This window comes from Rhinolophus ferrumequinum, chromosome 6 (genome assembly GCF_004115265.2).
Source record: "Rhinolophus ferrumequinum isolate MPI-CBG mRhiFer1 chromosome 6, mRhiFer1_v1.p, whole genome shotgun sequence".
Classification (NCBI taxonomy): Eukaryota; Metazoa; Chordata; class Mammalia; order Chiroptera; family Rhinolophidae; genus Rhinolophus; species Rhinolophus ferrumequinum.
Window position 1 is genome coordinate 64,241,415 of NC_046289.1, and position 11,242 is coordinate 64,252,656.

Consider the following 11,242-nt stretch of genomic DNA (forward strand, 5'->3'; position numbering starts at 1 on the left):
CCTAGGGTGCCAAAGAGTGCCCTTCACTCTGAGCTCACATCCAGCCCTACCTAGTTTGTGCGCTTCCCCCAAAATCCTGGCCTGAGGGTTCATAAAAATTGGGTTCTTTTCTGGCATTGGCATTTGGCTGACTCAAGGGAGACATCCAGTCCCACGGGAGGTATTTTGCCCAATACTGGTAGATCTGGAACTCTCTACCCCTCATAAACATCCGGACTAATATGCCCCAAAGCACTTTGCAAACAGTCAAGGACCAAACAAAAGTGAGTATCATCTTTATCCTCAGAGACCCGAAATGCAGGGGATCCCAGAGACCTAGGAATCCCTCTGACCGGAAGGGGAAAGGCATCACCATCAAAAGGCATTTATGAAGCACCTATTTGAAGTTCATTATCCTGCTAGGACGCAGCCCTCCGCCCCGAGTACCCACTACCACTCGAGTCTGCTGGGGTCCAGCTTTGCCCCATTTGCTGAGCAGGCAAGGGCCGGGCTGTGGATAGGGAACCGAAATGCGAGGGCTCGGCAACTGGGGCTCCTCCCTTTTTCTCCCACTCGCGACTTGCAGACAGAACCCAACACATGTCCTAGGGGCTCCCAGGAGCAGGAGGCTGTGAGGCAATCGGAGGGTGCAAATCACAGTGGGGTTGGACCCACGTGGACGTCTGCTGACCCTGCCGCTATGCAGACGCTCGCCCCCACCGACCTGGGCTCCCCCAGACTGACTGTGGGCCCTTTGAGGGTCCCGCGCTCCTCACCTCTGACCGGCCACGGAAACACTGCCCAGAGTCTGGAGCTGAGCAGGGTGGAGACCTGGCTTCACGCAAGGCTCACAGCCTCTGCCCCCGCGGGTCTTCTGCTTCTGCCGTCCTCTCCACTTACCGGCTGCAAACAGCCCCCCAGCTGGCAGAACCCGCACCTGGGACTGGAAGCGCCAAGGATGCCTTCCAGCCGTGCCCCAAACTGACCCTTAGATTTTGGGGTGCGACAAAGACCGCATAGAGCCTCGGGATCCCTCCCCCTATGGATAGACTACACGCCCTCCCCAGGGTAGGAGGCGCACCCCTCCCCCACATCCCCAGGACGGCGTTCTCCGCGGGGCAAACCGCAACCAGGTAGGAGCACAGTGGGGGCCGGGCCACAGTCCCCACCCGGCCGGCCACAGGCCGGGGAGTTAGCCTCGCTTGGGCGGGGCACTTGAGCCTTGAGGGGCGCCACTGCGGTCGCTGCGGAGAAGGGGCCACGTGCAGGGAGCGGCGGGCGGGGAGCTGCACAGAAGGCGGGGAGATTTGCAAACTGTTGCTGCCACATGGCTGCTCCATTCGATCCATTCACATTGAAATGAGGCCGGCGCGTGCCTCATCTGCCGCAGGGCGCTGCCACGCGTCAGCCCGGCCCGCCGCGTGCCAACTGGGGCAGTGGGGCTGGCAGAGCCTGCCAGCCGCGGGGGCGCAGCCGGGACCCTGAGGCCACGAGGGGGGAGGAGGAGCGAGCCAAGCTACTCTAGCCGCTTAGGCGCCGCAGTTCCGCGGACCTTGGCCCTGCAATTGGGAGCGAGCCTAAGAGAAAGGACCGGGACGGACGGGTTTCGGAGGGGGGCCAGGATCGATGCCGCCGCTCCCCGCAGATGCGCCCCGGCAGCGCTACTCTCCATCTGCCGCTGCTCGCACCTGCCGGTCAATAAATCGATTTTACAATTTAATGCAGCAGCTTCCCGCCCGCCTGGGACAGATGCCGCCGCAGAACCACCTCCGCCCTCGCCCCTCCCCTCGAGGGCGCCAGCGGTTAGGGCCGGGATTCCCGCTCGGCAGGCGGCGCCTCGCGGGGCCTCGTTCGCCTCTCTCTGGAGTCACTACAAGGAACTGCCTGCTCTGGGTCTTTCCCGCGGGACGGAGTGGATTCCCCATAGGACAGGCCTGAGGCGGGCGGAGGAGAGAGGAAGATGACTTGGCCGTGGCCCTGACGCCTCATATGGGGGCCTCACGGTGGGGGCGGGCAGAATATGGCTGAAGATAAGATGTGAGAGCCCCTGTGAGAAACAGGGAGGGGTAGGACCTGGGGCATGGATGCGGAAAGACACTGAGTTCTGAAGAATCTTCATGATGGAGAAGGGGAGGGTTGAGGTGGAATGGGGCCTCTTCTCAACCTCTGATTGAATCTGGTGAATAAGCATTACGTGGACAGGGCTCTTGGCACTTCGAAGCCATGTGGTCTTGGGTTTGTAATTTAAGTCTTATCTCTACGCATCAGTTTTCTCATCTGTGCAATGGGGATTATAATGACAGTGACCTGGGAGGGTGCTGATGGACTATACCCAATGATACATTTGCAGGGCCCAATAAACCAATTTCCTTTCCCACAGGTGACATCCTGACAGCCAGGGGCAGACTTGAAGTAGAGGAAAGGTCCCTGACAGCAAATGAGTTCCAGGAGGAAAGGAGGGAAAAAGGATACCTGAAGACAGTCATAAAGGATGAGGCAAGAGGAGCAGAGGGTGAAAAAAAAGAAAGAAAGAAAGCCAGATGGGCCTGGAAAAGAGATGGACCCTGTGGAAAACCTCCAGTGTGAGGGCATTTTGTCAGAAGAAGAGGTGACAAAGTTCTGGACTGGAGAGAGAAGACTGGAGCTTTGAGAATGGGTTTGGAGAAGAGATGAAGGTTTGGAAGAACCAATTGCCCACGGCCTTGCCCTTCCAGAGATGACCCTTTGGCCAGGGCCAAATGTAGATCTCAAGTTGACACCCCTTGTCTTTCAGAGTGGTGTTTCAGAGAGGAGGTGTGTAGGAGGAAGAAGTCAACTGTCCTGGTCATTGAGGCTCCTGGCAGCTCAGGGGGCTCAGCTCTTCCCAAGTCACCAAGAGGGCACACAGACTGCACTGGACTGATGGCTCATGCCTGATGACCCAAATGTCCCAAAGAAAGGTTGTCCGAGTGGGAGAGACCATTGAGCATGAGTTAGAGTTACTGCTTTGGCTCCTCATGAGATCAGAAAGGCCTCCTACCTTCTCTTTCTTTGGTTCCCAGGAGCCTGGGGGCCTAGGCTAGTCCATGCTCAGATTCCTTTGCCTTCTCTAAACCCCAGGGCAGGTAGTGCTGGGATAACTGGTGTGGACCCAGCCGTCTCTTCTCCATGAGAACAGCTTTGGCCTGCACAGACAATGTACCCAACAGAGGAGAAGCGGAGGGCCCCTGACCTGAGAAGCCCCTTTTAACGGTGTAGGAAGGAAGCTTTCCCCAAGCCTCCTGTGTGCTAGTCAGGAGGAAAGAAGGAGACAGAGGAGGGGCAGGGTGAACACCTGCTGGCTGGAGGCAAAGGCCCTTATTGGTGGTGACCCAGCAGCTACCCCAGCTGCATTTGCAAAACACCGGGGGTGCCTGGAAAGCGAGGGCCGGGAGCCGGAGCCGTGCAGCGGGTATTTCCAGCCACAGAGGAGTCCCGGGTTTAGGGCAGCCTCCACGGCAACTTTCCCAGAGCCCCTAGCTTCCCCTTCCCTAGCTCCTTCCTGTCCCCACCCTAGTCAGTGATCACAGAGGCTCAGGGGAAGGGAGGGCAGGTTGAGAGAGGCCTCTGCATGGAGACCCTCAGGCTCAGGCCTTGCTCCAGCCTGCCGTTGCCTCCTGCCCAGTTTCCTTGGGGCACAGAGGACTGTGAGAGGGGCTTACAGGGATAAAGAATAGAGGACATAGGGCAGAGGCATTGCTGAGAGGGATGGGGCCAAAAGAGAACCTTCTACCAACTTGTGCTGAAGGACGGGATGGGTGGGTAGGGGAGCAGGGGCTAAGTTGAAAGCAAAGTTTCAGGTTCCCCCTTGGCCCTAGATCTTGGACCAGCTTCTCTGCCCCAAGGTTTTTCTTCTGTAGAAGCCTCCTTACCCATTTATCTTCTGCCCTGGCTGAGCTCGCCTTCACTGCCCTCTCTTTTTGCCCCCTTCCCAGTGTACAGCTCATCTGTCCCTAAAATCTCTCTGTCAACTCTCACAGGTGGGAAGCTCTCCCTAGCCCTACTCTCCCACGCAGCCCTCACTCCCCCTCTTCTGGCTTTGGCCTTCCGCTAGCATCTAGGCCAAGCATTATCCCTGACCCCTTGGTGTCCCTGTGTCTTTGCGTGCCCTTCACCTTCCTCCACTGAGCAACTCAGGAAGAAACTCTGACCTCTCCTCATTTCTTCACACAACCTCTGATCTCTGATCCCAGGTGCCACCCAGGACTTGAAGCAAGCAAGAGATAGGGGGTGGGGTCACACTTCTCCCTCTCTGCAGCCCTAGGAACTTGGGAGTGGGGTTACTCTGACAGGCTGTGGTCCCCTGCAGGCTCCCTGGTAGGAAGGGTCAGGCCTGAACCAGGAAGTGCTGTATTTCAAATACTCTCAGACACAGAGAAAGAAACCAGGGACAGGTGCCAACTCTGAGCAGCTGCCTGAGCAGGCAGGTCACTTTTCCCTGGAGGAGGCTGAGGAGGAATCTGATTGCCTTGGTCAAGTAGGTAATGGGTCTTAAGCAGGGGATGGTGACCGGCTGATTCCTTCTCCCACCACAGTCAGAATGAGAGGAAATGGGCTTCAATTGTGGCAGGAAGGATTTAGGTTAGACGTATGGGAGAACTTCCTGTGACAACGTCTACGCTATGTATTCCAGTTACTAATCCAGGTTGAACTCTCCCCTGGAGTTGATGAGAATTGCATGTTGATGCTTGCTAATGAGTAACTTGCCTTGCCTGTGATTAGCAAAGAAGCTCCAGCCCGGAGAACTCTCCTTGTGTCTAGATTCTCCCCAGGGAAGAACTCCAGAGAGACCTGGGAGGCACCAGGACCTCGGTCTCCTCTCAGCCCCAAGGAGATTTTTGGACAATGTTAGGCCACTGTGAGCCAACGCCACTTTGCCTCTCCTGCCCCCAGCCCTCAGGCTGCCACTGTCAGAAAAACAAGCTCTATGGAGCTGTCCAGTCACTTGAACTTTGCAGCGAAAGGGCATGCTGGAAATAAGGTCTGGGAGCTCAGAAGGAATTTCCAGAGCAATGGTGAATACTCAGGGTCTCCAACACCAGGGGTTTCATGAACAGCCTCAGCTAACTCTATACATTTAGAAACAGACAGGTTTCAACCCTCTTTTGTGCCCTCTCACCCAAGTCTCATGCGTCCTACTCGGGCAGCATGAATCCCCCCATTGTTGGAGCATTCTGCCACCCCGTGTTGCTCTGTGGCTGACTCCCTCCTCTCTTCCTTCCCCTCTTCTCTTAAGAGGCTTGATCCCCTATCCCCATCACCAGGTAAGAAGGCAGCTGGGGAAAGCTGGCACAAGCCCATTAAACTGCCAGCAAAAGGACAGAATGCAGACAAAAGACGTGTTCCATCTGGGGCACAGCACTGTGCACCCCACGGTTAGTTTCCCTGGGGCCTGTGTGTGTGCCGTCATGTGTATACAGAATTTGGGTCCATTGCTCACCAAGTTGTGGATGAGATCTACTACGTGCCTAGCATTGGGCTAAGGTCAACGAGGCCAAAAGGAACATGGAAGTCAGCTCCTGATGCCCATGGGATATGCAGATGAAATAAGGCCCATGCAAAGGAGTGTGACAAACCTGCAGAACCAGGTTTCAGGAAGGGACTGGAGCCTCCAGGGTCAAAGAAGCCTTTGTGGCTGAGGGGGGTTGCACTGGACCTGGCAAAAAAGCAGAACTTAGATCAAGAGAAAAGAGGGAATTCCTGGCATGGGGAATGAAGAGAGGAAAAGGACCAGGGTGGAAATGAAGTAGATGCAGCTGGAGCAGACTTCATATGTGGAGGGGGATGGACATGAGCTGGATAGCTAGGATATAGAGACCCACCAGACAGATGAATTCAGGCTTGACTGATAGGCATTAGGGAACCTGTGTGTTCTTGAGCAGAGGAGGGTGTTCGACCACCACCTGGCAGTGACGTACAGGGTGGTCTGGAGCCTAGAGGTGCAGAGGGAAGGCCGGAGGCAGCTAGGAGCCTTCCTGCATCTGTGGTTCCCTGAGATGACTGAGCACCTGAGATCACCAGACCCCCGATGGCCTGTGGGGATAGGCTCCACACTTTCCTTGCTGGCAGCCGTGCTCTCCTCTCACCCCCTACTCTCCAGACAGAGTCCTACATGACCAACATCAGGGCTCCCCTGGCTCCTGTACTGAGAGTGGGGTCCACCTTGGCCATGCCACTCTCCCAGCCACCCCTCCCCCTTCCTTCCTTTTCCCTTGGAGGCCTTGCCTTGCAGCCTAGACTTGCCTGGAAGAGGATAAAGGGTTAGATGGGGCCTGGATTAATCCAACCTCAGGCCTGGAACCCACAAACAGAGTCCAGAGGTGTCTCAAGGGAATGAGCTGTGGCCCTATAGCTAGAGCTTAAGGTGAGGTGAGCTCTCAAAGGCACTTAGACTAACCCCACATTCTATAGCCAATGGCTTGAATACCTCCAGGGACAGGACCCTCACCCTCTTCCCAGGTTGATCCCTGCTCTTGAGATGGTTCTGGTTATACTAGAAAATGCATCTTCTTGTTGATCCCAAAGTCCTGCTTTGGTCAGTGTGTGCTAGTGGTGTGGGAGGGCTCTGTTTGGGCAGGGCCTTGCTGACGGGCTTCTGCAATGGCACTGACAGAGGGAGGGTCCCCCAGCCGCAGGTTGCTGTGCCCCCCTGCTGCGCCTGCTTGGCGCCCTGGGCTGGAGCAGTTTAAGCGTGAGAAGCGCCAGTCGGTTCCCAGCTCTGCCCTGGCGGGTGGGGCAGCTAGGGTTGAGCCAGCCCGGGCAGACCTTCTCAGCCTCACCGGGGAGGCCAGGCATGGGTCAGCCTGTCGCAAGGACCGGCCCTCCCCAGGCTGAGATCATCGCCCTCCAGCCTCCATGGCAGCCCCCACCCCCAGCTGAGCTCACTGCCCTGGCCCGCTGGGGGACATTGTTGTCTCCTGGGCCCCTCCCCCGGGGCTCAATGAGCTGTTTGTTGGCATGTCCGGCAAGGGCAAGGGGAGGGCGGGCACAAGGCGCCCGCACACAATGGGGATTCCGTCCATTCTGAGGTGGCTGCGGGAACCAGGCTGGCTTTGTCCCTGGGACCCTCATTCCCACCATTTAGCGGAGCCGGAACTCCAGGCGGAAGGCCCCGTATAAGAACAACAATGTCGTCACCCCCGTCTGTGGGGGAGGGCCCTGCAGGCCAGGCCTTCTGGGGCCCAGGGGACCCACAGTCTGGAGCAACCTGAGGGGCACTTGGGACAAGTCCTAGGGCTAAGGCTGTGCGTCAAATCTGAGGGAGACTCAGGAGGCAGATGGGCAACCCCCACCTGACCTGCCAGTCCATCTGCAGCCTGCATCAAGCATTGGAAGGGGGTTCCCTGGCATCCCCAGCTATACTCAGCTCCTTCATGTGCCAACCTGAGCCCTGAGGTATAGAAGGGACAGGGACGAATGTATCCAGTAAGTCCCGTTGGGTGGTGTGCCATAGAGGGGCTGAGTTAGGGGCAGCCTGACCCATAGGCCTGTCTGCATCCAACTTGGGCAAAGACCTTTGCTCAAAGCTGGGCTTGGACCTATTTCTGGGGCTCTAGCCCGGCCAGTCTGCCCCTTCGGAAGTGGCGCTGGCCTCTCAGACAACAAGTGTTTATTTTCCAGGGTGGGGGGGGAACAGGACGTCACCGCGTTTCCCTCCTGCCTGGTGCTGCAGTGGTTCTCACAGTCTGGGCACTGGTGACATCACCAGCCTTTCCTCCTTAGCCCTCGCCTCCTTGCCTCCTCCTTCCTTTCACCCATGCTCTGACCGGGCTACACAGTTCTGAAGCTCCTGCTTCCGGCACAAGCACTTCTGAGCAGGTCCTCATGGAGGGCGTGAGTGTGGTCAGGAAGTACTGGACCAGCCCCTCGTCACTGCCCTTGGCAATCAGGCCGAACCTAGGGATAGCCCCTCTGTGCTCACCCTTACAAGAGTAATTGGTGTCCCATCCAGGCCCACTTCTAATGTGATGCTGGCCCTTTAAGGGTCTTGGGAAGCCAGAACAACAGGAAATCCAAACGGCCTCATTAGGCAGCTCGGAGCTCAGCACAGTAATTAGTGCCCTGAAAACAAAACAAGGAAAAGCAGGTGGTGGTGCCCCCCCTCAATCTCGGCTGCCCCCGGAGTGGCCTGTTAGTACCCAGAGCTAGGCAGCTGGGATTGGAGCCCCTCCCTTCTAAGCCCCCCTCACCCCAAGCTCTTGAAGCCTGCTGCTCAGGCCAAGGGTCAGAGCCTAAGCTTCTGGGGAGCAGGCAATAGCTTCTTGGCCAACCATTTCCCCCTGGGGAGACTGAAACCCCAGGGACATGCACTGGGGCTTCCCCTCCCCTGCAGCCAGGTGGTCACTTGTCCACAGCATCTTCCACCTGTTTGGAAAAATGCTGTGATGGGGGCTGGGAGCTGGATTGACTCCTCCAGTGGGAAAGGGGACACCCCTGGGAATCCCAGGCCAAGAAGGCCCCCTTAGAAGGGGAAGCCTGCTCTGTGGTCCTGCCTCTCAGGATCTTTGGTGATTCTCCAGGTGGGCAAGACCACTTGGGCAGAGGAGATGGTAACCCACAGGCCCTCTGGACAGACCGTAGGGATTTGCAAGCCCCTCAGTTGGTAAAAGCTTGGCCAGGAGCAAAGAGGAACCCTGGTGTGTTCTCTTCAGCCAGGCTACAGGACCCAGCTCATTTTGTCCTCCCCCTCCCTATTTGATGCAATTGGAACTCTACCTCGTCCCTGACCCAAGATCTCTCCCTTTGTTTGTACTGCTAGGGGGAGGACATACTATGCTCTACCTAAGAGACAAATGCTCATTCAACAAACATTTAAGGAGTGGTTACAACACCCTCTACACTGTGCTGGTGGGGGAGTTCTAGGAAGGTTTTGGGGAATTCAAATGGTGTTACCTTGAGGTAGCTCCTGACAGCCCTTCCCTCTGTGTTGGGAAGGCCTCTGAGAGGAAAGACTGTGGCTCTCTCCATGTGCGTACGCTAAGTGACTGGTACATGCTTATGAACAATCAAATGAACCAGGAATGGTCTCTGACTTCAAAGAGGTTACCATGGAAGCCCAGTATTTGGCATGGCACAGCAGCAGCACCCTGGCACGGATGCCCAGCCCTTGGGGAAAGTCACAGCCTCTGTTCAGAGCCCAGACCTCCCTGGGGGCCCTAAGTTTTGGGCAGAGCAAGGGCTGAGGGCATTGTGGGGGAAGAAAACTTAGGTCGTCCTGAGAACAAAGCTGGTGATGACCCTGGGATGGGGGGAGGAGCTGCGCTGGGCTTACCTGGGCTGCAGGCTGTAGGGGTGAGGGGATGCTGAGCTGGAGAGCTGGCCAGGTGAGTGTGGATGGTGGCCAGCCTATGGCCAGTGAACGGGGCTGTAATTAAGCTGTGGGTAGGTTTCTCGTCACACTCCTGTTGGCTGAGAACAAAGGCCCCAGACGTCATTGCCCAGACGGAAGGAGAAGGAGCAGAGGGAGGTGTGTGTGTGTGTGGGGGGGTGTTAACCCAGAACCTGCTATTGGGTTGGGCAGCTGGCCTCCAGCTGGACAGGGAACTCTGCAGGCACCTCAGGAGGCCACCAGCTAGGTGGTAATTTCTGAGGGGCTCCAATCAGGAACTGAGGGGCCAGTGCTGAAGGTAGAGGTAGAGGGGACCAGCTATCAAGTGACCAAAGGTTCACAGGGTCATAGAGCAGGGGTTCTCAGCCCTGACTACACTTAAGAATCACTTGAACAGCTCCCTAGAGATTCTGATATAAAATTGGTCTGGGATGAGGCCTGGTATTTTCTGAAAGTTCCCTAAGTGACCCAATGTGCAGCCAGGGTTGAGAACTACTGCTTGCTGGGAGCTTAGAGCCCTGCTTTAAATCTCAGGCCCTCACCTGCCACTCCCTGGAGCCCAGAATGTTCAGAAGCCACAACCACTGGACCAAATAGCACAAGTGCCCTGGGCAGAGAGGGAAATGGGCACGAGCGTCCCCTAGACCTGCAGGTAGGGACTTTGGAGAAGCCCTCCCCTACTTGACCCCCACAACTCCCAGTGGAAAGTTACCCAGGAAAGTAGCTGTGGGCAGACAAGGCAGGAAGCCTGGGGGAAGGGTTCCTGTGGGGTGCCCATGGCCTCTCCAGGCCCCAGGAAGGGACCCTCCTGCCTCACCCTCAGGCCCCCTAGGCCAGGGGTGGGACTGCACCAGGACAACAGGCTGGAGACCTGGAGGAAAAAGTGGTGGCCTCAGAGCACCTGAGCTCGAGGGGCCTGCTCCCATTCAGGGCTGTGCACTGGTCCTGAATCATTTCCCGGATATAGCTCAACAGCCCGAACTTCAAGGTTTTGGGGGGGAAATCTTTTTTCCAAGTTCCTCGATCTGTCATCCCCCTCCCCCACTGGCCGGATAGGCCTGGACCAGTGTCCTCTCTCTGTTCCCCCTCAGCCTCCCAGCTCAGGCTTCTCCACTGAGCTCCCTGGACATTGTTTCCCGCCTCAGGAAGTCTCTGATGCCCTGCACTGGATTTTGTTTTCCTTGTTATCGGGACAACTAATATTTTTTCCTGTGCGGAAAAAAAAGAGATTTTCCCAAGCAGATTACAGCTGTCAGTGATGGGGGAGGGGGCTGAGGGTTGAGCCCTCCCTTCACCCTCCTCCTGTGACACCCTTACAGGACTGAGCTTTCAAATGGAGGACGCCCTGGCCCCTCAGCCAGCAGGCCAATTGGAACTCGGACAACTCCAGACTTGAAAGGAAAGTCAGACCCCTGCCCTCTACCCGTGGGGCCCCTGCTCCCTGCTAATAGGGTTGACCCCTGGGCTGGGGCACATTTCCAAGGACAGGGAGAAGTTCCTAGGCTTGCCTTCCCTCCAGGGGACGGAAAGGGCAGGCTATCACACAGCTGCAGGGTGGCAGGACATGAGGAGAGACCCCCGAGGAGGAGTGGGAGCACACAGGAAACCTGCTCTGCCAAACTGTGTGACTTTGGGCAATTCCCTCACCTCCCTGTGTCTTAGGCTCTTCACCTCCAACATGGACATACTGATATCTGCCTCACCTATCTAAATGGTTCTGTTGTGAGGACGCAGGTGAGAGAAAGTATCTGATTCAATGTCAGGGGTTCCTATGACTTGGGTCAGAGGGGCTAATGGCAGATGTCTCAGTACCTATGTGAGCTGCATGAGGTCCCCACCACCAGCAGACCAGAAAACAGAGGCTGTCACTGTTGAAGTTCTGTTTGCCTGGCATACCTCAGGCATTCATGCACACGT